At 39.8% G+C, this 26,053-nt stretch overlaps 1 protein-coding gene across 6 annotated transcripts in view; it reads left to right on the forward strand.

The window, feature by feature from the left end:
- LOC142493013 (sodium/calcium exchanger 1) overlaps positions 1 to 26,053 on the forward strand; it is a 498,730-nt gene that overhangs the window by 66,447 nt on the left and 406,230 nt on the right. For 4 of the 6 annotated variants that reach the window (XM_075596383.1, XM_075596384.1, XM_075596380.1 and 1 more), the window contains exon 2: positions 20,381 to 20,469. The exons of the other annotated variants lie outside the window; for them this stretch is intronic. The gene's annotated coding sequence lies outside the window, so the exon portion shown is untranslated. The remainder of the gene's footprint in view (positions 1 to 20,380; positions 20,470 to 26,053) is intronic. 6 annotated transcript variants of the gene reach the window in all.

The following is a 26,053-nucleotide window of genomic DNA, read 5'->3' on the forward strand; positions in this document are numbered from 1 at the left end:
TCTCCCAGAGGAATCTGACAAAGAAATGAAACGTTAGCATGCATTCAAAAATAGACATATGTTTTGAATGCTGATTTTATTACTGGATATCTTCTTAATCATGGTGACATCTTTAACACCAGATATGCCAGTACAGTACCTTTCTCAAATAGGTGAAAAGTGTGAACTGCAGAAAATACATTTGTAAGGTTTTCTTAAACATAAAATATTAGATTGGATGGGCTAAAATACTTGAGGTTTTAATGAGGTAATCTAACTAAATGTACTAGAAGGGAAACTGCAACACAGTTTACAGCAATTTATTAGGTTACATTTGCAGTGGATGCCAAAGGCAAAAAAATAAATACTTATTTCCAATGTCATTGCTTAGCAGACTCATTAAATGTTTTTGCTTTTTATATTTACTGTACTGCAGGAGCTCAGTTAGATTATGTATCCTTGCATTTAAAAGAAGAATTCGTATTTATTACCAGCTAAGCCTTATTATTTACAAAGTTGTTATTTTTTCATACTATTTTTCTTCATTTTTCATAACAAAAACAACCAAGTATATATATATATATTTATATATATATATATATATATATATATGTATATATATATATATATATATATATATATATATATATATATATGTATATATGTATATATGTATATATGTATATATATATATATATATGTATATGTATATGTAAATGTAAATGTAAATGTAAATGTAAATGTAAATGTAAATGTAAATGTAAATGTAAATGTATATGTATATGTATATGTATATGTATATGTATATGTATATGTATATGTATATGTATATGTATATGTATATGTATATGTATATGTATATGTATATATATATATATATATATATATATATATATATATATATGTATATATATATATATATATAATACTGAGTTAAGTTATGGTGAGTAAAAAAAGTGACAAAAACCCTCCACAGGAAAGCAAACATGCAAATACAACTGTATGCTCATCTGCATGTCTTAGGCAGGTCTGCAACCCCACCTTTCACCCCTATCCCTAAGAACTGTTTTACCAAAAATGTAATCATATATTAAATTATGCACAATTAAATCATACACGTACAGCAACAGAAAAAAAAGAGAAAGCAGTGTACATGTTGCTGTCAGTAAATGTAACAGTATCCATTACAGGCATACCCCACATTAACGTACGCAATGGGACCGGAGCATGTATGTAAAGCGAAAATGTACTTAAAGTGAAGCACTACCTTTTTCCCACTTATCGATGCATGTACTGTACTGCAGTCGTCATATACGTGCATAACTGATGTAAATAACGCATGTGTAACAGGCTCTATAGTCTCCCCGCTTGCGCACACCTTCGGTGCAAGTAGGGAGCCGGTATTGCTGTTCAGGACGTGCTGACTGGAGCATGCGTGAGCTGCCGTTTGCCTATTGAGCGAGATGTACTTACTCGCGAGTGTACTTAAAGTGAGTGTACTTAAACCGGGGTATGTCTGTATATAACATATTGCGAATAATTTTGCTATAAAATCCCATCTTAACCCCTTCATGACTGGCTGAGCCCCCTTATTTAAGTTGCTCATCCTGTATGATTTACAAAGTTGAAAAAGTTTTCTGTTGGAAAACACACACACATACACACACACACACACACACGAATAGTGATTTTTTATTTATTTTTTTACTTTTGCGACCTAGAGACCAATTATTTATCCTTATATCCATTCCAGTAATGGAAAAGAAACATCACTGTTCCCCACATTCCTTTTATAGAAGAATGGAACACATCGACTCATTTAACATTCCATAGTACAGCAATAATAACATAGACTTTATCTCTGGGATATAAATGGACATGCTTGAACATTAAGGCCTAGCTGTAGTGTTTACATATATATATATATATATATATATATAGTAAAAATATATCTGCAAATGATCATTAGGTGTGTTTCCACAATGATGTCAGTTCAGAAGTTTTGTTTGCAAGAAGGAAGTTTAGCTTTGGCTCGTCTGCACTCTTTTCTATAATTTCTTCAATGGCTTCTACTTCCTACAGCTCATATTAGCTCTAAGGGGCCTATGCAGTAAAGGTTCATAAAAAGAAATCACCGGGCCATTTAAATCACCGTTTTTATGAGCGTTGCTAACAAGGTATTCAGAAAGCCTTCATTACCTGTCATAGCAAAATTCACAAAACGGGCGATTAGCCGGTGATCTGATGAACGACCCTCTGCAAAGACTTTACCCGGCGAGTTGTATCTGCTGCATAGAGAGCTGCTCTGAGAGACCTGTCTCTCCCTGTGCAAATATCGCCTGAAATTTATGTGTATAAATTTTAATTTTGTTAATAGTGTAGATGAGCAGAGGGTCTCCTGAGCTGAACCGCATTTGGTTCAGCCTCAGGGACCCCCTACTTCCTGAGATACAGGCCCGTTATGGGGTGCCGGTATCTCCTATGCATTTTATTCCCATGGTCACTTGACGCGGACATTTAAATGCATAGGAGATACAGTACCGGCACCCCATAACGGGGCCTGTATCTCGGGAAGGAGGGATCCCTGAGGCTATCCCCTATGGTAATCAAGTTTACTGTAAATGCATTTTTATTGCATAGCATTCATGCCAGGGGTCTCTGTGCTAATATTAATGGATATCAGCTCCAGAGATTCCCGGCATCAATCCTCGCATCTCGCTGCTTCTCTGCAGGTTTCCAACACCTTCATGCCAACATTTTCTGGCGTGAGGATCTTGTGATAAAATCACCATTCTAGAGCGGTGATAGGCATTCATAGCCTAAACACTGCTACTAGAATTACGCGAGTTTATGAACATGCCGAAAAGCGGCAATAAGTGGCTTATCACTGCTGCCTCTGTGATGTTTTTTATGAGCAATTTTTTTTTGAGCGATTCAGTCTTTTATCACCCACTTATCACCGCTTACTGAATAGCAGTAGGCATTTTGGGCGATAAGTGCTTGATAAGTGGCTTATGAATGCTTACTGCATAGGCCCCTAAGAGTTTGTCCTCACAACAGCAGCAAAGTACTTCCAACTCTGTAAGGGTGAGCTCCGATGCAATGCTTTAGAAAAGACAATCAGGCTGTAAAAAATAAACTGTGCCTAGAAAGACACAGAATGCGCTCCATAATCTGCAGAGTTTTGTTTTATAAGCACCAGATTTAAATATGGACCAAATGAGCCCCATATTCTACAAAAAAAAAGATACCACATCGTTAGATATGCATCGTTTGAGTCACCTCTCCCAATCAAAGAAGAAGCGTTAAAATGTCCCTCTTTTAAATACTCATTGACAGTTATAAACACCTGATCTTTACTATCACACACAAACAAATGTAAACAATTACAAAATGTCTAAAAAAAAATGTCAGGGGGAGGGACAGGGGGAACAGAGAATTCTCATTACAATAATCACAAATTTCCTGTCATATATTAGTGGCTAACTGCAGTCCTCAAGGGCCACCAACCGGTCAGGTTTTGAGGATATGCCTGCTTCAGCACAGGGGACTCAATCATTGGCATAGTCATTGCCTGAGTCACTGACTGAGCCACCTGTGCTGAATCAGAGATACCCTTTAAACCTGACCGGTTGGTGGCCCTTGAGAATTGGAGTTAGCCACTAGTACATGACAGGAACGTTGTGATTATTGTAATGAGAATTCACTCCCCACCCACCCATCCATCCCCCGCCCCCCAACCCCACCCCCCCCCCCCCCCCGACATTTTATTTTTCGACATTTTGTAATTGTTTACATCTTTTTGTGTTGGGGGCCCTTGAGGACTGGTGTTGGCCACCCCTGTATTAGCACATGCTATTCTACACCATTACAAGCATGTTTCAAAACAGCACTTCATTTAAATCATGCTAATTTCATACAATTTAGAATACATTATATTGGGTACTAATTCAGTGTCTATAAATGTACAGTGGCGACCAACTTTATTCTAACTCGGCTAGCTCCGCGAATTTCAGAATATCCCGGTGATGTGCGGCTTTGTATCGTTTTCGCCCGGAGTGTATTGCGTTATTTTCGCGCCCGTGATTTAAGCATTTTATTCCCGCTGTCTGCAATACTGCAATGCCATGTAAAAACGCATGGGGGCGTTTGCGAGCTGTTGTCTTTGAAGTATAATACCTTCGCGGTTCAACACAGTTTGTGCGTGCGCGCGCAGTAATAGTAAAATTGCATATTTAATTTATTTTAAAGTACAGTACTGTACATGTTTGGACCCTGTTGGGGTGAAGTGAGGGGGTTCCTAATATCTGGGGGCACAATAAATTTTATTTCTAGGTGCCCTAGAACAGAAGTTCCCACGCCAATTAGCCGTGAACTTGACCGAGGCCCTAAGTAGTTCCCACGCCAATTGAGCGAATATAATTTACAATAATCCATTCTGTGGGTCTGAGCGGGTTGAAATTTGCCTGGCCCTCATGCGGAATGACCCTTGCCATAGTGGCAAAATATCAGCCATGCACGACCCCCGGAACCGGAGGTACGAAAAGACAGTTTAAAAACACATTCCCAAAGTGGCTTTTTTCTGCCATGCAAGTCAATGGCAGAAACCTGAACTTTAACATTACCCTGACAACGTTCTGTTGCCACGAGAGGGTCGCAATTTGCCATGCAATCCTGCCGCAACTAGGACTACATGGTGACCGAATCTGAGCCCTCTAGGTTGAACAGAACCGGAGTTATGGGTTCCAGGTTTCTGCTCATTCTGACTTAGCCGTTTCAAAGCAGCGCGGGTTTCTCCGCCATTACGCTCAATGGTAGGACCCTCCTCGCCGGAGTGACCCTTTCTCGTCGCCATTAATTTTATCTCTAGGTGCCCTAGAACAGAAGTTCCCACGCCAATTGACCTAGTTCCCACGCCAATTGCGCGCTCATTGCTCTTTTTTTACAATGTTGCCGAGCTTGCGGCTTTGCGGTCAGGCAGTAAAAAAAACAGTGCAGCAATTCAACATGTTCTTTTATTGGTGGAGTCAGTACAAAAACATTTATTTACAAATACTGTACAATGTTGAAACATTTAAAGTGCACAGCAATTCTAACCATCAACACACAATAAAACATACTTTACTGCAGCCTTTATTAAATTCTTCTGGCAGATTGAAATCGGAGAAACATGTACAAAACATTTGTAAAACATGGAGATACAAGTAAAATGGACGTTTATTCTGTATGAATATTAATTTGTCTATAGAAAATCTACTGTTTGTTTTTGGTGCATGGGGCACAGGGAGTTAAAGTGACTTGCTTTGTACAGTACAGTACAGTATGTACTGTATTTGGGGGTTGTTTTTTGGGGTTTATCATCAAATTATTATGATGAACTGCCTTTTGAAATTACAGTGCTGTTAACTATTTCAGCCACACATCTCCAGAGTTTTTAATCCCTCCCTAGCCAAGCATCAATCGGCTGAGTCACCCTAGCCTACCAACCCCCTCTCTCCACTGGGTCATTAATCTTCAGCATATTGCCATTGTGTTCTTAATCCGCCCATAGCCGAGCTACAAAGACTCAGTACGCCTGCGTCTAATCACACCATCCCCCTCCCCCAACCCTTAGAGGCCTGTTTTGTTAACGCTTTTGTTAACGCTTTGGAAATCTGATGTGCACAGCACAGTGAGAATTGAGAGTACACTGATATTGCATCACGGGAAAAAAAATGCAAAGATAAAAACAATCATGAATAATACATACTGTACAGTACTGCAGCCTTTATTAAATTCTTCTGGCAGATTGAAATCGGAGAAACATTTACAAAACATTCTTATTCATTGGTGCACTGTAGGGGTGGTTGTCAATGATTATGATTCGCAGGAAAGTGAATAAATATTTATTTTATTTTATCAGGAACCAAAAAATACAAATATAAAACTAATCAGGAATAATACATTATGCAGTCTTTATTAAGTTCTTTTGGCAGATTGAAATTGGATAACCATTTGGAAAACATTTGTAAAACATGGGGAAACATGAGTAATGCACATTTATAAGAATATTATTTAATACTATATATAGTACTGTAATGTACTGTATAATATATATACTATATACTGTATAGTAATATTATTTTTTCCATCTTTATCTTTTCCTCATTCTGTCTGCAGTACAGTAGTTCATTGAGAGAGGAGAGGTTTTGTGTACATCATTACTGCTGTTTATATACTGTACATTTGACTGTACAGTACAAGCAGATTAGACTGGACGCAACCCCCCCCCCCCCCCAGGTCACCCTTTTTCCTGAAACGACAAGAAAACAAAAAATTAGTGCAGTTACTGTACTGTACTGTACTGTATGTGCGTACTGTACTGTATTATGGCAGAACTACTGTAGGTGGCTGGTGCAGCTTTCTCTGGAAAGAAAAAAATGGAGCAGTTAGTACGCAGTTACTGTAGTACTGTCAAACTAGTCTACTGTATACTGTAACTACTGTGTACTCTGACTACTGTTAAATTCTATGTACTGTACTGTAACCTGATGGCTGGTGCTGCTCTCTCTGTAAAGAATAAACTAACTACTGTAGTGTATACTCTTACTATCTGGAAAGAAAAATTCTGTGCCATACTTACCTGTATCATACTGTACTTACAATACTACAGCACAGTACTACTTTCCTGATGCTTGCCCATTACGCGCGACGACAATGGGCAACACAGTGGCAATATGGTCTATATATTTATTGCAGCGTTCCACGGTGAGTACATCGTTCCAAAAACTCATTATGCCTTTCAACAACCTGTCCTTTTTGGAGGGTTTCGCCACTTTCTGGATATGGTCCTTCAGCTGATGCCAGACCATTTCGATCGGATTGAAGTCTGGCGATCTGTCATTGGAAAGAAAGGACAATTGGTTTAAGAGCTAAAAACAGTGGGGAACAAAAATGGGACACGGTCTACTGCACTTACTCTGCTGGCGTCTTCACCAAGTTGATGCCGCACTCAAGGATATGCGCCGTTGACGCGGTGTGCTTGGGATCGTTGTCCTGGTAGAAGCGGTGACCATCGGGGAACTCGCGTGTGATGTATTGCACTATCTCGGGCACAATGTTGTCTTGGAAGAAAGCTTTATTCATGATTCCTATAGCAAGAAAAGAAAAGTGCTCAAAAAATTGCACAATAGTACAGTACAGTGCATACGGTAAGGCAACACTAGTCAAGTACAGTGCATTAGGCGACATTATATTTGATACATTTTACCTTCAAAGATGACAATGCATCCCGGTCCACGCCTAGAGATGGCACCACACACATGCAGCTTCACAGGGTGTTTTGGCCGTGGCTTCAAAGAAATGCGGCCTTTTTTGTGGAATGCAAAGCTTGCAAATCTCTCCAGTGACACAGTAGACTCATCTGTGAAGATGCAATCCTGGAAAGTCTCCCCACTGTCGATCCATGCCTGGGCCTGGAGCACGCTTTTGATTTTGTTTGTGTCCCATATCATGAGGTACGCTCTGTAATGACAAGGAATAAAAACTTTTAGCGGCACAGTGCAGTACAGTTTGCTAAACAACACTTTTACCTCCTGTACTGTCCAGTACTAACCTCAAACGTCCATATTTCCATCCAATGCTGCGTCTCATCTTCTGTATGCTGGTTTCGGATACAGTCAGATTGTGCTTTTCCTGCAGAGTGTTTTTAACCCTTAATGCACTCCTCTCATCATTCTCCTCACTTATTTTGTCCACCAGAAGAGTTGTCTCCCTACAATGTAAAGAAAATATATTGTTTTATTAATATGCAGCAATATAAAATGTATATACTGTAAATATAATCTTGTAATATTAAATAAATTGAAATATACAAAAAATATAGACTGCTGTACTATAAATATAAATATACACAATAAATATACTGTTGTAATATAAATATAAATATACATCCTATATATACCGTTGCAAGATAAATTGAAATATACAAAAAATGTATACTGCTGTACTATAAATATAAATAGACAAAATATATATACTGTTGTACTACACATATAAATATACACAATAAATATACTGTTGTAATATAAATATAAATATACATCCTATATATACCGTTGTAAGATAAATTGAAATATACAAAAAATGTTTACTGCTGTACTATAAATATAAATAGACAAAATATATATACTGTTGTACTACAAATATAAATATACACAATATATATACTGTTGTAATATAAATATAAATATACATCCTATATATACCGTTGTAAGATAAATTGAAATATACAAAAAATGTATACTGCTTTACTATAAATATAAATAGACAAACTATGTTGTAATATATATCAACAGAAATAACAACAGTATTACAGTAGATACAGAACTGTACTGTAGATGTACTGTACTGTATGAACAGTACAGTACGTACAGTACAGTTTTCTATATATTTTTTTTGTTAAGTTTTATAAATATAATTACGCGTTAGTTACCCTTGGTGCCTTTTTCCAGTCTCTGTTTTTTCCGTATGCATGATAGCTCACGGTGTTTAATGGCACAACGAGGCCAGAAGTAGCTAACCAGCATTGGATAGCAGCAATTCGGTGTCCGCTCGTGTACATCTCCTTAATTCGCATGCTGAGATCCTTTGAAATCTTTTAACAGTCATTGCTGCGAGTACAAAGAAATACAAACACAAGAATGTATATTCGATGTTTAGTCGATGTGTATTCTATGTGCAGTCAATACACAAAATGGATGGTGTATTTATATGGTAATGACTCACATTAGAGTACGCCCACTTTCAACACCTGTACCTGGTCGCCATGCATAAAAGGTCACACACTTTGCATACTGTAGGCCACCACTCCATGATCTTTATCTGAACTTGCCCTTGTCCAGATACTGCTTTGTGCCACCTGCTTCCATGGAGCTTCCCCGGTTCTATGGACGCAAGAACCCACTCACCTCTGCCGTGCCTGTCATGCTGAAAAAGCGAAAGGCGGTTGCCGTTTCCACGCCAAGGGCAAAGCGACAGGCTAAGCCAAAAAAAGAAAACCTTCTGCTGACCCCAAAGGTTAAGGGTTTTCTTAGACGTAAGCCTCATTATGTGAAGAAGATATACGGTGATGTACTCTCGACACAAAACGATTGGCAGCCAACCCATCGAATCCGCAGACCACTTCCTCCCATATGCTTCGACGACTCTGCTGTATCTGTCCCGGAAAACTTCAGCCCGTCTTCTCCACCCCCATCTTCTCCGGTTCCATCTGACGACGCTGCCGCCTCTGAAATCCACGGGTCACTGTCTCCTCTGCTCTTGGACGACTCTGCTTCTTGGCCGGAAATCCAAAGGTCACTGTCTCCATCCCTCTTTGACGACGCAGCCGCTTCTCCTCTACCGGGTATCCACAGGTCACTTCCTCCACTCTCCATCGTTGGTGCTTCTGTCCATGGAACCCCCATCTCATCCTCCGTTGCACCCATCCCCCCAGATGTCAAGACGCCATGCACAAGAAGCAGCTCGTTAGACTGGATGCTGAATGGGATAAGTGTGGATCTCCCCGGGAATTCTATTGTGCTGGCAAAGATAGATCTGCTTCTGGAGACAATGCTAAATGTGGAGCAACGGCTGCTACAAATGGAACAACGGATGGATCGACGGATGGAGAAGATAGAGGCTGACATAGCGGGCATACATTATTTGCTCGGTGCTAATGCCCCTGTTTCCCCGCCGCCGGAGCAGGGGGGTGACATGGATGTGATGAATGAGACCTTCGACCCCCTTCCATCAGCAAGCACACCCCCTCCACCAGAAGATGTAGTGTACATGTATGCCGTTGAGGAGGACATGACAACCCCGTCAAGACCACGCCAGGAGACAACACGGCGACCAAGACCGGAGGAAAGCTTCCTCCCAGACAACCTTCCATCGCCCGTCACCTCAAGCACACCCGTTCCCAAAAGACCTACACCCGCTCGCATCGAACCGGTGCCCGACATCACCCTGTGCGATCTGCCACCGGCGCTCAAGGAGAATTATAGGGTGAAGAGTGCTGGTGTACCCCACAAGTATGCCTTGATCATTTTTAAGCACCATGTTCCCTACTCGTTGTACTGCGAGTGGGTGTTCATAGTGAACTACGATGGGAATCGCGCAAAAAAGGCCCTTCCTGTCAATTTAAGGAAAAACATTGTGGAAGAAATGCGGCGCTTTTATGCAGTTACACAATGTTGATGGAACAGAATGAAGTTGAATAAAAGATGGAAATAAAAATGGAATAAAACACAGTATTAGTGCATACAGTAGAGGCAACGTTTATTCTAACATTTGCTGTAAACTAGCCGGGTTACATTCTGGGTATGTGCTGGGTATGTGCTGGGTATGTTCTGGGCTAGTTTGAGGCACGTTTAAGGCATTTCTGCATTGACTAACGACCCATAGGATTAACACAGCAGGGATCCCTGGCAGTCCAATTCAGTTTGAATGGAACTGCCAGGTACCCCCGCTGTTAATCTGATAGGCCATTAATCAATGCAGAAATGCTGGGGCTAGTTTAAGGAAAGTTTAAGGCATGTATTCAGAATGTACCTGGGTGTACCTGGGTCTTTTGGGGAATTGCCACTGGTTTTTGTTAGAATAAGAGTTGCCTCTACTGTACATCCACATGTGTGGGGGATGAGGGGGGGAGGGGGGTGTGTGGGGGTGGAGGATGTGATGGATGGGGTGATAGTGGATTTCCACTAGATATAAAATCAATGAAACGTAAACATATAGTTTCAGTGACTCACACGGGCTTGTGTGAGACTTCGCCCTCAACACAGACTGTAGTTGGTAAGTGCAGACTCCTATAGTGGAGTGACAATAAACAAAAAACTCACACGGCCTAATGTGAGTTCATTCCCTCAGAGGGTGATGTCAGCCTGTATAGGTGATGTAAAATCGTCTCAGCAAACTACTTTTTGGTCTATGGGCAACGGGGAGAGGAGCCACTCACACACCACACCTATTGGGGGATAGTTTGCTGAGACGATTCTACATCACCTATACAGGATGACATCACCCTCTGAGGGAATGAACTCACATTAGGCCGTGTGAGTTTTTTGTTTATTGTCATTCCACTATAGGAGTCTGCACTTACCAACTACAGTCTGCGTTGAGGGCGAAGTCTCACACAAGCCCGTGTGAGTCACTGAAACTATATGTTTACGTTTCATTGATTGTATATCTAGTGGAAATCCACTATCACCCCATCCATCACATCCTCCACCCCCACACTCCCCCCCTCCCCCCCCCCTCATCCCCCACACATGTGGATGTATGCACTAATACTGTGTTTTATTCCATTTTTATTTCCATCTTTTATTCAACTTCATTCTGTTCCATCAACATCGTGAGGTCCATGAGTTTTGCGCTGACCGTCTTCATACTCTCACAGATCCTGTAATAAAAGGCGTTAGAGACTGCATTAATGGCGTTTTGCGCCATGCAAGGAATCGGCCATGGGCGGACAATGTGGAGGACTTTCAGTGAGACCATACTGTTGTGCTGAACTGTATTGTACTGTACATATTTTGCCCTACTGTTACTTAAAATGCTTCCACATTGTATTTGTAAATAAATGTTTTTGAACTTACTGCACCAATAAAAGAACATGTTGATTTGTCTTACTGTTCTGTACATTGTTTCCATTTGCTCCTTTGATAGTACTGTATAACAAAATACAGTGTTTCTAGAATGTTGAGGCTTGCTGCACTGTTTTTTAACTGCCTGACCGCAAAGCCGCAAGCTCGGCAACATTGTAAAAAAAGAGCAATGAGCGCGAATTGGCGTGGGAAATAGGTCAATTGGCGTGGGAACTTCTGTTCTAGGGCACCTAGAGATAAAATTCATTTTGCCCCTAGATGTTAGGAACCCCCTCACTTGACCCCAACAGGGTCCAAGCAGTAATGGCGACGATAAAGGGTCACGCCGGCGAGGAGGGTCCTACTATTGAGCGTAATGGCGGAGAAACCCGCGCTGTTTTGAAACGGCTCAGTCAGAATGAGGACCGAATAGGTGAAACGCGTAGAGTGACGTTTTCTACATTGGCCGGAACTCCTGGAAGCGGATGACGTCACTTCCGGTTTTCGCTGGAACGCATCCGTGACACGCACGCTACAGCAGAGGGGAACCTGAGATATCATCTATCCGGCTGCAGAGATCCACCGCGTGTGATCTAAATGCTCTTTTAACTTTGAAACCATGTGAGTGTATTACATTTCACTTACCTTTTAAAACCTTTTGTATACAGTCTGCACTATGTCCAGTCTTATTCTTTACTAAGGTCCCTTGGAGTCTATATATGTGGCAAAGACTGATTTCCTGATCGTTTTGTGGCATCCACAGTACCCAAAGATACCCTTACGTGCCCCTAACTCTCTCAAGTTTGTTAGTATTCTAAAGATAGATCAGTCATTTTTACTCTGATCCTATCACATACAATATTGCACTATCAATATTTTTTGTTCCCACATATTTTGCGCTTCCCGATGATCCATCCCTACTACCTACTACGAGGATTGACAGAGCAATCCTGCACCGGGTTATAGCAGCATTTTCACATGTGTTTGTATAAGTATCACCATTTAATTATTTAATTATCACTGTACTATTTTGCACACTTTGATTTATTTAGAGCGCCACTATTTGATAAGTTTTCTTTTCTCAGGTTTGTCACTGACAGTGGGACCATCATTGGAAGCCGGTGCCGGTGCTGGTGCATTGCTTGGCAGCGACTGTCGCTTCTTAGTTGGTTTTAACACGACCCTTCGCCTTTTGCCACCTCCATGATCATAGATACGGGAAAAATCCGTGATACACACCAATACTCTCCAACAAATTGGGGCTCAATACGGTGAAAACAGGGATCACTACATAACCTTTTCCTTACTGCACGCTTCCACGTATGAGGAGTTGGCGAAAATTTGTAAAAGTCATAGTTTTCGATAAAATACTGATAAATTTGAGCAACTGTTGCCATTTTATCATCTGTTGCATTAATCGCGGCACATATCAAATACGCATAACTTCTGTCGGGTTTTTGGAAAGCGGGCTGCACTTGAACACTCATGGCGGGTGGTCTCTGGAGAATACTGTAACTGAAACTGGTCTTTGTCTTTCTTTAATATGTATGAAAAGCCTAAATTGATACATTTTTGCAACCTCTTCCTTCAGTCTCAAGGCCAAGTTACAATAGCACACTGTGGTACAGTATCTTTTTTAAACGAAACACCTGCAAGCCGACACATTACTGATTCGGCGCATTACAATTCATGAATATCTGCCATCTGGCGGACACGCGAAGCATTGCAGCCTATTAAAATCCGAACCATTATCAATAAACGCATCAGCCGGGCATGACCCGTGGCTGGTAACGCAAAATGAACGCGGCATGCTCCAGGTGAACAGCGTGGCATTCCAGGAACAAGCCAGGTAAAAGCCGGTGATTTGTTAGAATAAAAGCTGCCGCAGCAGTATAAATTCATGAGGACACCGGATCTATAGCTATGTGTCCCCAGGAATACACAGTAAAAAATCGAGTATTAAAGCAGCATTTCATTCAAAATCCTATATGTTTTTATTTATTATTTTTAAATAAATCACTTGTGTAGTATTAGATAATACTTTCTACCTTTTTTTTTAGTTTATTTCACACTTGATAATGTTTATGTATTCTGCTTCCTTTTGTTGCTATGGCAACTATTTAGGAAGCTATACCACTTCCTCTTTTGAAATAGTCAGCCATATTGCATGCCCTGGGAAATAGGACCTTTGCCGATTGATCACGGGAGAATGGATTGATCGAAAAACTTAGATTATTTCATTGCCATTTATTAAAACAAAATTAAAATCGGGCACATTGAAATGCCCCTTTAAGGTGAGTATAGTGGTATACTGATAAATATGGTAGTTTTTCAAAAACAGGATATATACAAATACCACACAACATTTATCTTTAAGTCTTCACTTATGATTTTAATCCTCCCTACTACCATTATTGTAGAAGAGGAATAATTATAACAGTAGAATAGTGTAAAATAGTATAGGGGAAGAGGAGATAATAACTGGATAAGTGTTGAAATGAATGAAGGACATACACATACAGTATCCACATATATCCCTGTATAGCTAACCCTGCGAAACCAAATGGTGTCCTTTAATTAACTGAAAATGGGATTAGATCTATATCTTCAATTAATTTTCCTGGATACATTGTATTTAGAGTATATATCCAGAAGGTTTTCTACCTGGACAAGGCTAGCAATATATTACCCCTATTGTCGTCTACAGGAATAAATTATTTACTCTTAACCTTAAAGTAAGACACTTTGGGTTCTGGTTATGAAATTGTTTTAAATGTCTTGATACACTATGAATAGGGAACACTTTACAGATGTTTTGTATACTGTATGTTTGTTTAAAGGAGGCAGATTTCAACAGTTACAGTATCTGCATGAAAAACGTAACCACCATACAGGATGGAGTGGAAATATTCCATTAAACCAGTTTTAGAGGGGGAGAAGAACTGCAATGTTTGAGCTACTAGAATATTTAGAGCAAGCAGATCAGTTTAAGAAAGGGTTATTTTTACAAACGTGGATATGCATTAGATCTTGTAGATAATGCTACAAACAAAGCGAAGGATGTGAATAGGGAAGCTCTGATTAGTATGAAAGAAAATACAAGTGAGATAGTGATTTTTTTTTATTTCCACATACAATGCAGCAACAGGGAACATTAGAAATATAATGGAAAACAAGCTGGAACATACTTTTATGTTAAACATTATTGAGCTCATTTTTACCATTAAAACACAATGGGCCTCATGCAGTAAGCCCCGATAAGGCTTTTTCGGCATTTTTTCGCCATTTTTTGCCCTCCAGATTCAGTAAGCGCAGATAAGTGGGAATTATCGGCAACTTTTCCTCCCGATAAAAAATTATCGGGAGCCGGCTGCCGATAAGCCACTTATCGGCACTTTTTTAAGTAGGGATAGACTTCCCACGCTCTGATTGGCTCCCGTACCATGTGACAGGCTTTCAATGATGTCACATCCGTTCTCCCCCAAGCCTCTGTCACATGGTATACTAGAGCCAATCAGAGTAGGGATGGAGTTCCCATGCTCTGATTGGCTACCGTACCATGTGGGGACGGCCATGTTTCTTTTCATGATGTCATCTTAAAGGCAATTGAAGCAAAGCCATTCTGATTGGCTGTACTTTCATTGCCTTTAAGTGACATCATCATTTTTTTTTTATCGGACAAAACACATGGTTTTCACGGCCCAATCAGGACCGTGGGAACCATGACGAAAATGTGACGTCATACGCCTTTAAAAGCCTATGTCGTCTCATTTTGAAGCCAGACGCTGAGGAGAAAGGACCTCCTACAGAAGAAGAAGGACAGGGCGTGGCCGAAGACGGGAAGAAGACCCCGGAAGAAGGTAGCAGAAAGAAGAATACAGATGAAGATGGATTACAATTAGAAGACCCGTGGATTGATTTGGATTTTTAGTGTAATGTTTATTTTTTTATGGTTTTTTATTTTATGGGTTCCTGTGCCTGGTGGTTTTGTACGTGAGTAAGATGTTCAACGGGAGTCGGTGGGGCCAAGTAATGGTAAGTGAACTAAAGAAATGTATTTTATTTAACTTGTTAATTTTTTTAAAAGCTTTTTTAACATGTGTTTTTTTTTTTTGGTGGTATATCATTTCTTGCCACTGTATGTATGTATGTATGTCTAGAGAGATATATACATACAGGGTAAGAAATGATGTTGTTTTAAAAGCTTGATTTGATGTGTTTTTAAATAATTTGTCTATGCTGCTATGCTTTATTGTGTGTTTAAAGTATTTTACAATTAGATAGAAGTAATTGTTGATATTGTATTGTGTTCTTGAAGTCAGGGTTAGGCTTCGTTTTGTATTTTGTATTGTTGTTGGTACATATATTTTTTCACAGGCTAAATTGTTATGTTAAAGGCTTGAAATTGTTAATTGTTTAATTGTTAGGGATGGAATGTAAAAAAAGGCCTATCCGCCACCTATACGCCACACTTGCCGTAAAGATTTTATCGGGGCTGACTGCATCGAGCCCAAAGTTTTATAAATAAGGTCAAAAACATTGAAAGACCCTTTGCCACCAAGTAAAATAGGGACGAAGAAGCCTTAAGAAAAAGGAAGTTGGTTGGGGGAAAGCCCAAAAGGCTGTTTCCCAAGCAGGAAATGTAACATATTGTGTGTGGATATGTGGATAAAGATATAAAAAGAAGTAATGATACTACATTTCAGATCAACAATTTTATTAAGTGTTTTGCAGTCTATTTACTTGGAGTGTGCATGTGGGTCATATAAATAGTCTCCAGTATTAGGAAGAACAAAAAGGATGCTAAAAATGAGTGTAGCCATATAAGAAATCTCTGTAAAGACTTCCCTATGCATAGTGTATCAAGACATTTAAAAAAAAAAAATCATAAGGACATATAACTATTCCTGTAGATGGTTGAGGGGGTGATAGGTGGGCAACTCTTTCCAGAGAAGAAACCTTCGGGATTTACAGATGTATCAATAGCGTTATAGCCCCGCCCCTTTTTCACAAGCGGCTAATGCCTTTATAATGGTGCCTGCTCCCGTGTGTGTGTGTGCAACACGCCAAGAGGAGCATTGACAGCTGCTACATCTGTACTCTAAATACAATGTATACAAGAGGAGCTTTACATTAGGATATAGATCTAATCCCCTTTCAGTTAAATAAAGTACTCCATCTGGTTTCGCAGGGTTAGACATATAGGGACATACTGTATATGGATATGTGCACTTCCTTCATTCTTTTAAACACGTACTATCAGCTCCTCTTCCCCTATACTATTTTACACTACTATTCTAGTTATTCCTCACCTACAATAATTGTAGTAGGGGATGTTAAAATCATATGTATAAACTTAAAGATAAACGTTAAGTGTTTTTTTTATATATTTCCTGTATTCTGTTTTTGTATAACTAACATATTTAACAGTATCAGAGCGGGTGCAAGGGTATTTGGCACCCTAGGCGAACCTTCAGCTGAAAAGATAAATGTTTAACTGATAGATTCATGAATACACTCTCCCCTTATCCTTGTCATTTCTCTCTCTCTCTGTCTCTCTCTCTCTGTCTCTCTCTCTCTCTGTGTCTCTCTCTCTCTCTGTCTCTCTCTCTCTCTGTCTCGCTCTCTCTCTGTCTCTCTCTCTCTGTCATTCTCTCCAACCTCTCTCTCATTCTCCCCCCCCCTCTCTGTCATTCTCTCCCCCTGAATATCTCTGTCATTCTTTCTCTCTCCCTCAATATCTCTTCATTATTTTTTCTCTGTCCCTCTCTGTAATTCTCTCACCCCTCTCTCACTCTCATTCTCTCCCCCCTCTATCTCTGTCACTCTCCTCCTCCTCTCTGTTATTCCCCCCTTTCTTTCTGTCATTCGTCATTCTCCCTGCCTCCCCTCCCCCTCTCAGTCATTCTCTCCTTCTGTCTCTGTCATTTTCTTCCCCCCTCTTTCTGCCATTCTCGCCCCCCTTTCTCTGTCTGATTTCTTGGCGCGACGGGCAGGTCATGTGAGTGGTTCGCCCAATGATGAACCAGCTCCATGATGTCACTGTTACGCCTCAAGACAAGCATTTCAAAAAAATGCACCTGCTTCACGCTGGTGACGTCACGGACGTGCACGCCTCCGTGCGGGCAAAAGCAGTAAGGACCTGCCCTAACTAAGCAGACTAGCGGCTGCCACCCCCCAAATTATGCAGCTCTAAGCAGCCGCCAAATTGGCGTAAATTTATTTATTTATAAAATGTTTTACCAGGAAGTAATACATTGAGTTACCTCCCGTTTTCAAGCATGTCCTGGGCATAGAGTTAAGACAAATAATACATGGTTACAAATACAGTTACATAAATGAACAGGGTATACATTATATACACGACATTGCCATCACATTTAAAGAAAATATATATTATAGGCTTATGAAACAATGGTAAATGGTTAATGGTTGAACCAGCCCTGGTCAGTTTATAGTACCACTATACTTACCTTGATATTTGATTTTATACAGTGCATTTAAGGGGAGACATGACTGTAGATACTGTGTCCTCATGAATTTATAACTTTATAGACAATGGATTAGCACCAAATGAAATCTGTCCATAAAAGTGTTTTGTATGAAGTGTTGTTTTGAAACTCGCTTGTAATTATGTGATCATGTAGAATAGTATGTACTAGTACATGAAAAAAACTTTGTGATTATTGTAGTGATAATTCATTCCCCTTGATGTTTTTTAGACGTTTTGTAGTTGTTTAAAAAAAAAACATTGCATGTGTGACAGTAGGGGTATTTGGCATCACAAAATAAAGGTGGAGCCCAGCTAGCTACCCATAAAATTATGTAAACTGCATGTCTCAGTAATGTTTAATTAAGCCAAACGTATTTAATTTTTGAGGTGGGAATGTAAAATAACTTATATGTAAATATATTGTCAGTAAAGCACTTTATTCCCTGTTAATGCAATCCCCCAGTCTAGTGAGCCAGCAATGCAATGTGAAGTGATTTGTGATCTGTGTTTAATAACTGTAATGTAATGTGATTTGAGTGTCAGCCCTGTAAATGTGTATTGTATGTAATCATTTCTATGTCAGCAGACTGGGCAATTAACTTAGCCTAAGCACTTGCACAGGAATGCAGGATTGAGACAAAGATATTAAGACATTTGGTGAGTGGGAAGGGTGGACAATCAGGTCTGGGGATGAGCTCTCAGCAAGGAGAGCTTTGTTCCCTGCAGACACTGTGGTTCCAACCCAGTGGGAGGTTTTGAGTGCCTTAGCACTCCCCCTCTTCTGACCAGTGCCGGCTGGGGATTGGCTGCACCATCTCAATCCATGCTCTGGTTGGTCGGCTGCTCCCTCTCCATAGTAAAGATAGCCAACGAGGACTATGTAAGGATTACTGCTGATCAGAGCATCAGATCATCTTTGGAGTTTGATGGAGAACATCTCTGGAGTTAGACAGAGTTTGGATCCTGACGGTGATTAACTGGAGATACATTTCAGAGTGGCTGCTGTGTGTTCAGCAATCTGATATCCTGGAAGAGAAGCGGACAGGGCAAGCCTACTTGAAGTAGGCCCCTGCACCTAGCGAGACCAAAGTCTACTCTCCAGGTCCCCAGTTGGTTTTGTAGTCCTGTTATTGTGTATTTTGTTTTGTCTGCTGGCTTGCCAGAATAAACCTCACTTTATTCAACAACTTTGTGCCTTCTGGTGTTAGTGATCCTGGTGGTTTCGGTGTAAAAATACAGGTCTCCCATGACAACGTGTTTATAGACTGAGGATCTGATGTCTATAATTGTCAATGAGTATATACAGTAAATGAAGGAAAAGTTGGTTAATCACTATGGCCCTGAGGAAGTCATCTATTCACAAAACAGTACAGAGACACAAACTGAAAGTCAAGCGGAGCACCAAACTGGCAGTGACATTAGACACTGTTGAGAAGGCGGTAAAAGCACAGCACACTCACGGAGAGTTTACCAGGCGAAGTGTCCCACTTTGTACTTGATAAGGGCTGTACTGTGTACATATTGAATGTAAGTGAGCGTCCTGTTGATTTTATGATAACAAAATTAAAATAATTACACTGTTCCTTTATTTTTGTATGTACACTGAGGAGTTAAATGTAGTGATTTTTAAAGCAAGAGGGGTTTTCTGAATCCTGTGATCCCCTCCCCCCTCCCCCACCTACTTACTTTGCCTTCAAATTCTTTATGGGCAAGCTACCCAGCTATCTGAACAAGCTCCTCACCCCTACCACATGCAGCACTTATCACCTGAGATCAGACTCCAAAAGACTGTTCATGGTCCCAAGGCTCAACAAAGTATCCGGCCGCTCCTCCTTCTCTTACCGTGCACCCCAAAACTGGAACAACCTACAAGAGACTCTCACATCCACCACCAGTCTAAGTTCTTTCAAATCTAAGGCTGTCACACATTTTAATCTGGTCTGTAACTGTTTCATACGCCCATAACATAAATTATCTTTAACTGTGCATGCAATGTCTTGTATATAATGTATACCCTGCTCCTTATGTAACTGTATTTGTAAACATGTATTATTTGTCTTAACTCTGTGCCCAGGACATACTTGAAAACGAGAGGTAACTCTCAATATATTAATTCCTGGTAAAATATTTTATAAATTAATAATAAATAAATAAATAAATACTGCAGTCCTTAGGATTTGATGAGCCCATTTACTACAGATAGTTTGCGAGGCAATACTTTGCTCTATAGAAAAAACATATTAGTAGTGGTTGTACCTTACTTCAACGCTGGCGTTTCTTGCACTTCTTTTTCTCTTTATAGTTTATACAGTACTAGATGAAGGACAGAAGCCCCTACTGAAAGAAAAAGCATACGATAAAAAGCAAGAAGATAAAGTCATAAAGAGCAAGGTGGGCATTACATCATTTGGATATCGGCGCTGTGTGAATTTAAACATTTTGTTTTTCATTTTTATTTAAATTTTATTAAAAAATATATATATTCTGTTCCATACAGATATATTTAGTATTCATATATATCACTACATTTGGAAACTATATCAAATGTTTAGATAGTTCACTATTTATATAGAGATTATAAAACAAATAAGAGTTTTGTTTTAAGCACTTTATTTTAAATATATATATACTTATTATTATTTACTATTTATTATACTCTATTACTGTATATATTTTTCACACTGGTTGTGCTTTATATCTTTATTGGTTCTTGCACAGAATTGCAGTATTATATATTTTAAAAATTACCTCTTTATTTTGAGAGCTCACTGATCCACCTTATCTCACACATACCTACACACATATACCCGTTTGGGAGTTTAAAAAAACACAATCATTGATCTGCACAGGATAAGAGATCCTGCTAAGATGCAGAAGGGACCCATCTTTTGAGTGTAAGCATTTCCAGCATGAGCGGAGCCTCTAAAACTTCTGGGCAACAGCTTAGTATGGGTTAAACGATGCTTCATGGACATTAGTTGAATACTGTTTTTCTGAGTCCTAACAAAACTGAGATTGTTGAAATTTGAGCATGGAGGTCCTTTTAGAATTTCAACTATTGATACTTGTGGGGCTGATGCACTAGATTCATACGTAAGTCTGAAAATTCAGGGTTGACAGCATGGTGCCTTCAGGATATTTCTCAGCCAGTTTTGTAGTGCCAATCAATTCAAGCTCCTACAAGAAAAGAAGAGATTTTAGCAACACTCTTACCTCTGTCTGAACTTGTATCTAAGATAGACGTTTCCAAGACAGAAAGACCAACAGTCTCTTGGACGAGGTCTGATGTAACTCAAAAGGTGTCTATCTAGACATTGATTTCTTAATGTATCTAAAATGTTCAATAAAAACGACCTTGATGACTGCAGAACTACAGAGGAGGTACTGCTGCTCAGGACTGTAAGGCAATAACACTGCGTGGGCATACGTCAGGTAGAAAAATCTATCATGTTACTACTAGAGAGCACCAAGTTAATCCACCATAAAAGATCATATAGAGATAGTGATCACAAGTTCATCGCGTAATGTAAATACTGAGATATCCCAAGCAACAAGAGTATAAACTGTACTAGCATAACCAATTTTATGTGAGAATTACAGTTGCATGGTATTAATGCAAATCCAAAACACCCAAACCAGAGAGACCCACATTATTTAAAAAAATAAAAATGAATTGACACTCCTTTTAACTAGAATAGTGTCTCAATTATAAATCTTGCAGTGCATCCCAGGGGTTTAAAAAAAATCTTAAAATGTAAAGAGAACCCTAAATAAGTATTGCCTAATCATAGATACATATATTTTTAATCATATCCAAGTTTACGTAGGTGTTATGTACTCAGGTACCTTTATTGGAGGGGTTAGAAACTATCCAGTTCAGATTATATGCCCTTTATCCAGCTATGTTAAGTGTTGAAAAAGCTTGTGGTTGTCTATACTGATATTTTCTTTGACATGCAGAGTTTGTTAATATTAGGCAGATGAGGTATAGTCATTTGATACCAGATTATCATGCTTAAAATAATTAAGGTGAAAATTGACACTAAGGCCGTGATTACACAGAAAAACGCCGGCAGCGTCGCATGGCACGACGCCGCGCAACTCAAAACCAAAATACGTCAATCCAATTCAAGTAAATATACCTGTTGCGATATGTGCACCGCCTTGAGCTGCAGGGCGGACAACTGGAGAGGAGTCAGAGGATTTTGTTATTGGCCAGCGACGGTTGCGTCACGTGAGCGGTTTAGCCAATGAGGGCGAATCGCTCATGGCCACGCCTGCGCCATGCCTCCAAGCCTCCTCTGCTACTCTTCTCACCTGTCTCCCTGGCATAATCAAGATGCCGCTCGGCACCAGAGCAGAGTGATGTCACAGGATAGTGCTGCCGCCCTGCAGCTCTGGGTTTAATCAAGGCCTAAGATTTCATATAGAGTCAAAAAACATGTTGAGTCAAATGTACTGTAGATTCTGTCTTCGAAATAAACACATCATATTTTATTTATTTTTGTTTGCTTCACACGTCAACCACAAATTAATGGCAAATGAAACATTTTTCTTACGCCTTCCGAGCTTACAAGACGTTCTGCTAAAAAGCGTTTCCCAAATAGGGTTCCGTTTCCCATGGGTTCCACCATGGCTCTCCACCACCTCCCCCCCTCTCCTTCCCGCCAACCCCCGCAGCCCGCTCTCTGGTCAGGACTGCAGGACCGTGCTCTAGCAGTGCGGCACTTCCGGTGCCTGCTAGAGCGTGTGCGTGCGTGCAGCCCTGACTGCCCCGACCACCTCCTGTCCCCCCACTGCCGCCTCCTCCTCTCCCCATTGCTGCCTCCTCCTTCTGCCCTGCCGCCTCCTCACCCCCACTCAACCCTCATTGCCCCGTCGCCTCCTCACCCACCATTGCCCCGCCACCTCCTCACCCTCCACTGCTGCCTCCTGCCACGCCGCCTCGCCCCCCCCCCCCCCACAGCCGCCGCCTCCTCTTGCCCTGCCAATACTGCCGCTGTCTCCTGCACCGCCGATTCCCCCTCCTGCCTGATCTTGAACCAAAAAAATGTTTCGCATGCGGCTCATTTCTTTTTTTTTTTTTTTTCATGTGCTATGCTAAAAATATTTAAGGGAATCCATTCTGTTTTACAAAATATAAAAGGGTTCCATGACTACATTTAATTGGAAACACTGTGCTAAAGATCATTACAGCTGGCGCATGGCCTTTATGACATTTGTATAACTTCTGTGTATTCCCTTAAATACTGCGTCCCCACAGGTGTACATTTTTAGGATCGTTTTACAGTACATTTCTATGGCAATTTGTTATATAGGAATTAACTAGAAAAAAATGATGGATTCCTAGAAATGTTAGAAACATGAGCCTCTTTCTTGCAATAAAATTTAAAAAAATAGATTCCAATTGGGGCCAAATTATTTTTGTCATTGAATTCACATAATTCACATCATTGACACTCCTCTGTTATGTGACTTTACTTACAATAGGTCAACATTCATACCATATCTTCAAATACTAATAACATCATGTTAAGTCCTGGAGACCATTGTCTTATATACCTCCCCAAACACTCCGTTATACTACATGTCGAGAACACAGCTGACGTTCCTGGGACATATATTAAAATGAATATGCAATGTGTATTCACATCATTTAATTTAGCATATTTCCAGGATATTTCAGGTGGGTTCACAGGTATCTTTTCACATATTGTATGTAGGATTGTCTAAGTCCTTCTCCCCTGCTCTCTCCAAGAGGTTATGGTCTGAAGCTAGGGGGTGGTAGATTTAGGGGAAATGTGAAGTCATCCTTCACACAAAGGGTGGTGGATTAGTGGGATAGCCTCCCAATAGATGGGGTAGAGACTAAAACAGTTAGGGAAGCCAAGGATTAAAACGGTTGTGTGGTCTTGCAACAGACTGGAAAATGGTCATACTAGCTGTGCAATGTAGTTTTTTTTATGATCTCAGTTTCTATGTTTCTATGTTTTGCAGCATTTCTTTTCAATGGCTTATCGGTATTACAATCTTCTTCAATCACTGAAAGTTCATGTCTGCAGTTCTAGAAGTCTCTTACACTTGTAAAGCAATTTCCATTTTCATTAGGCCACCCTCATTATGAAAACTGCAAGAATGCTTACTTAGTAATCCTTTTCTGTTTCTCATTTGATACTTTGCCGTTGATGGTTAGCTAGGGCAGAGACGTTACACTTAAATCCACATAATCATGCATCTCTGTCTCTGAGGACTTGTCTTTGGGCATTGATGGAGTTACTGATCTGAAAAGGGCTTCTGCTGTAAACATGAATGTACCTATCATATACTGTAAGTCATGACTTAATACAATACATACATCTGCAATTGTACCATTATTCTTTAAATTCTTAAAGTGCAGTTATTCAGTGGTTTTCCAAATAGGACTAGCAGGGGATTGTAATCTGTCTCTATTTCAAACCTCTGGCCCTGAATATGAATATATTGAATAAATCATTCACAGACAAACAATATTCCTAATACAGTAGCTTCTCTATTTGTGCATACATGCTTTCCACATTAGTTGGTGATCTAGAGGCATAAGCCACAGCTTGCCAACGATCATAGTACTTCTGGAAAATGACTGCACCCAGCCCAGATTGTTCTGCATCGCCTGACATTTTATTAGACCTTCCTGGTGAATAAAATTTAAAAACTGGCTACTACACCAATTATTGTTCCAAACTTTTCCATGACTCCTGCTCTGAAACCCATAGCCATTAGTTTTTAGTTTCTAGGAGTATCCTCAGTGGTGCCATCTTTGTTGATGGATTAGGAATACATTTTTGAAAGGTAGTTCACCATATGTAGGAACTGCTGCACATCCTTCATTGACTGCAGGAAACTGTTAGCCATTATTTCACTTTCAATAGGTTTTATACCTTAAACGTCGTTAGTAAATGTTCATTCTTTAAAAATCAATTTCTCATTATTTAATTTCTATTGCATCCAAGACTTTTCAAAGGCTACAATCAATTTCTTTCATTTAACCCCATTAAACTTGGGGGTGTTGAGACCCTAAATATGTTCATAAAGTATAAGTATTGTTTGTGATTATACAGACCAAATTAAGCCCTGCTTTGCCCTGTCATTTATCATTTTTATAATTGAGGATAAAGGAGAGGTGCAGACAAAGGATTATATATCTATATATGTATATATATATATATATATATATATATATATATATATATATATATATATATATATATATATATATATATATATATATATATATATATATATATATATATATATGCAGTGTTCGACAAACCTATACATTTGCTCGCCCCGGGCGAGTGGATTTAACCCCCGGGTGAGTAAATATTGGCCCAAGCAGCACAAGTTTGGTACTAGGTGGCGAGTAGATTTTTTTGTGTGGCGAGTAGATTTTTTGGTGATTTGTCAACCACTGTATATATATATATATATATATATGTAGAGGTATCAGTACCGTGTTAGCCGAGCTTCAATAATCAAAAAAAATCAAAAAATAAATAGATGATACCGTTCTGTGGCTAACGAAATGCTTTTATTTGTGCGAGCTTTCGAGATACACTGATCTCTTCTTCCGGCGATGTTACAATGAATGAAGCAAAAGGTAAACTTAAAAACAGTGTCTCTTGGAATGTTATCTGTGCTGTTCCTTCCCCCGGTGTGGATGTGTTTTATGGCTAGAGGTGTTAAATGGTTACTGAAAGTGTACTGATACACATACACACTCTTTCTTCACTTGCTTTCAGTAACCATTTAACACCTCTAGCCATAAAACACATCCACACCGGGGGAAGGAACAGCACAGATAACATTCCAAGAGACACTGTTTTTAAGTTTACCTTTTGCTTCATTCATTGTAACATCGCCGGAAGAAGAGATCAGTGTATCTCGAAAGCTCGCACAAATAAAAGCATTTCGTTAGCCATAGAACGGTATCATCTAT

Source organism: Ascaphus truei, chromosome 4 (genome assembly GCF_040206685.1).
Source record: "Ascaphus truei isolate aAscTru1 chromosome 4, aAscTru1.hap1, whole genome shotgun sequence".
Taxonomy (NCBI): Eukaryota; Metazoa; Chordata; class Amphibia; order Anura; family Ascaphidae; genus Ascaphus; species Ascaphus truei.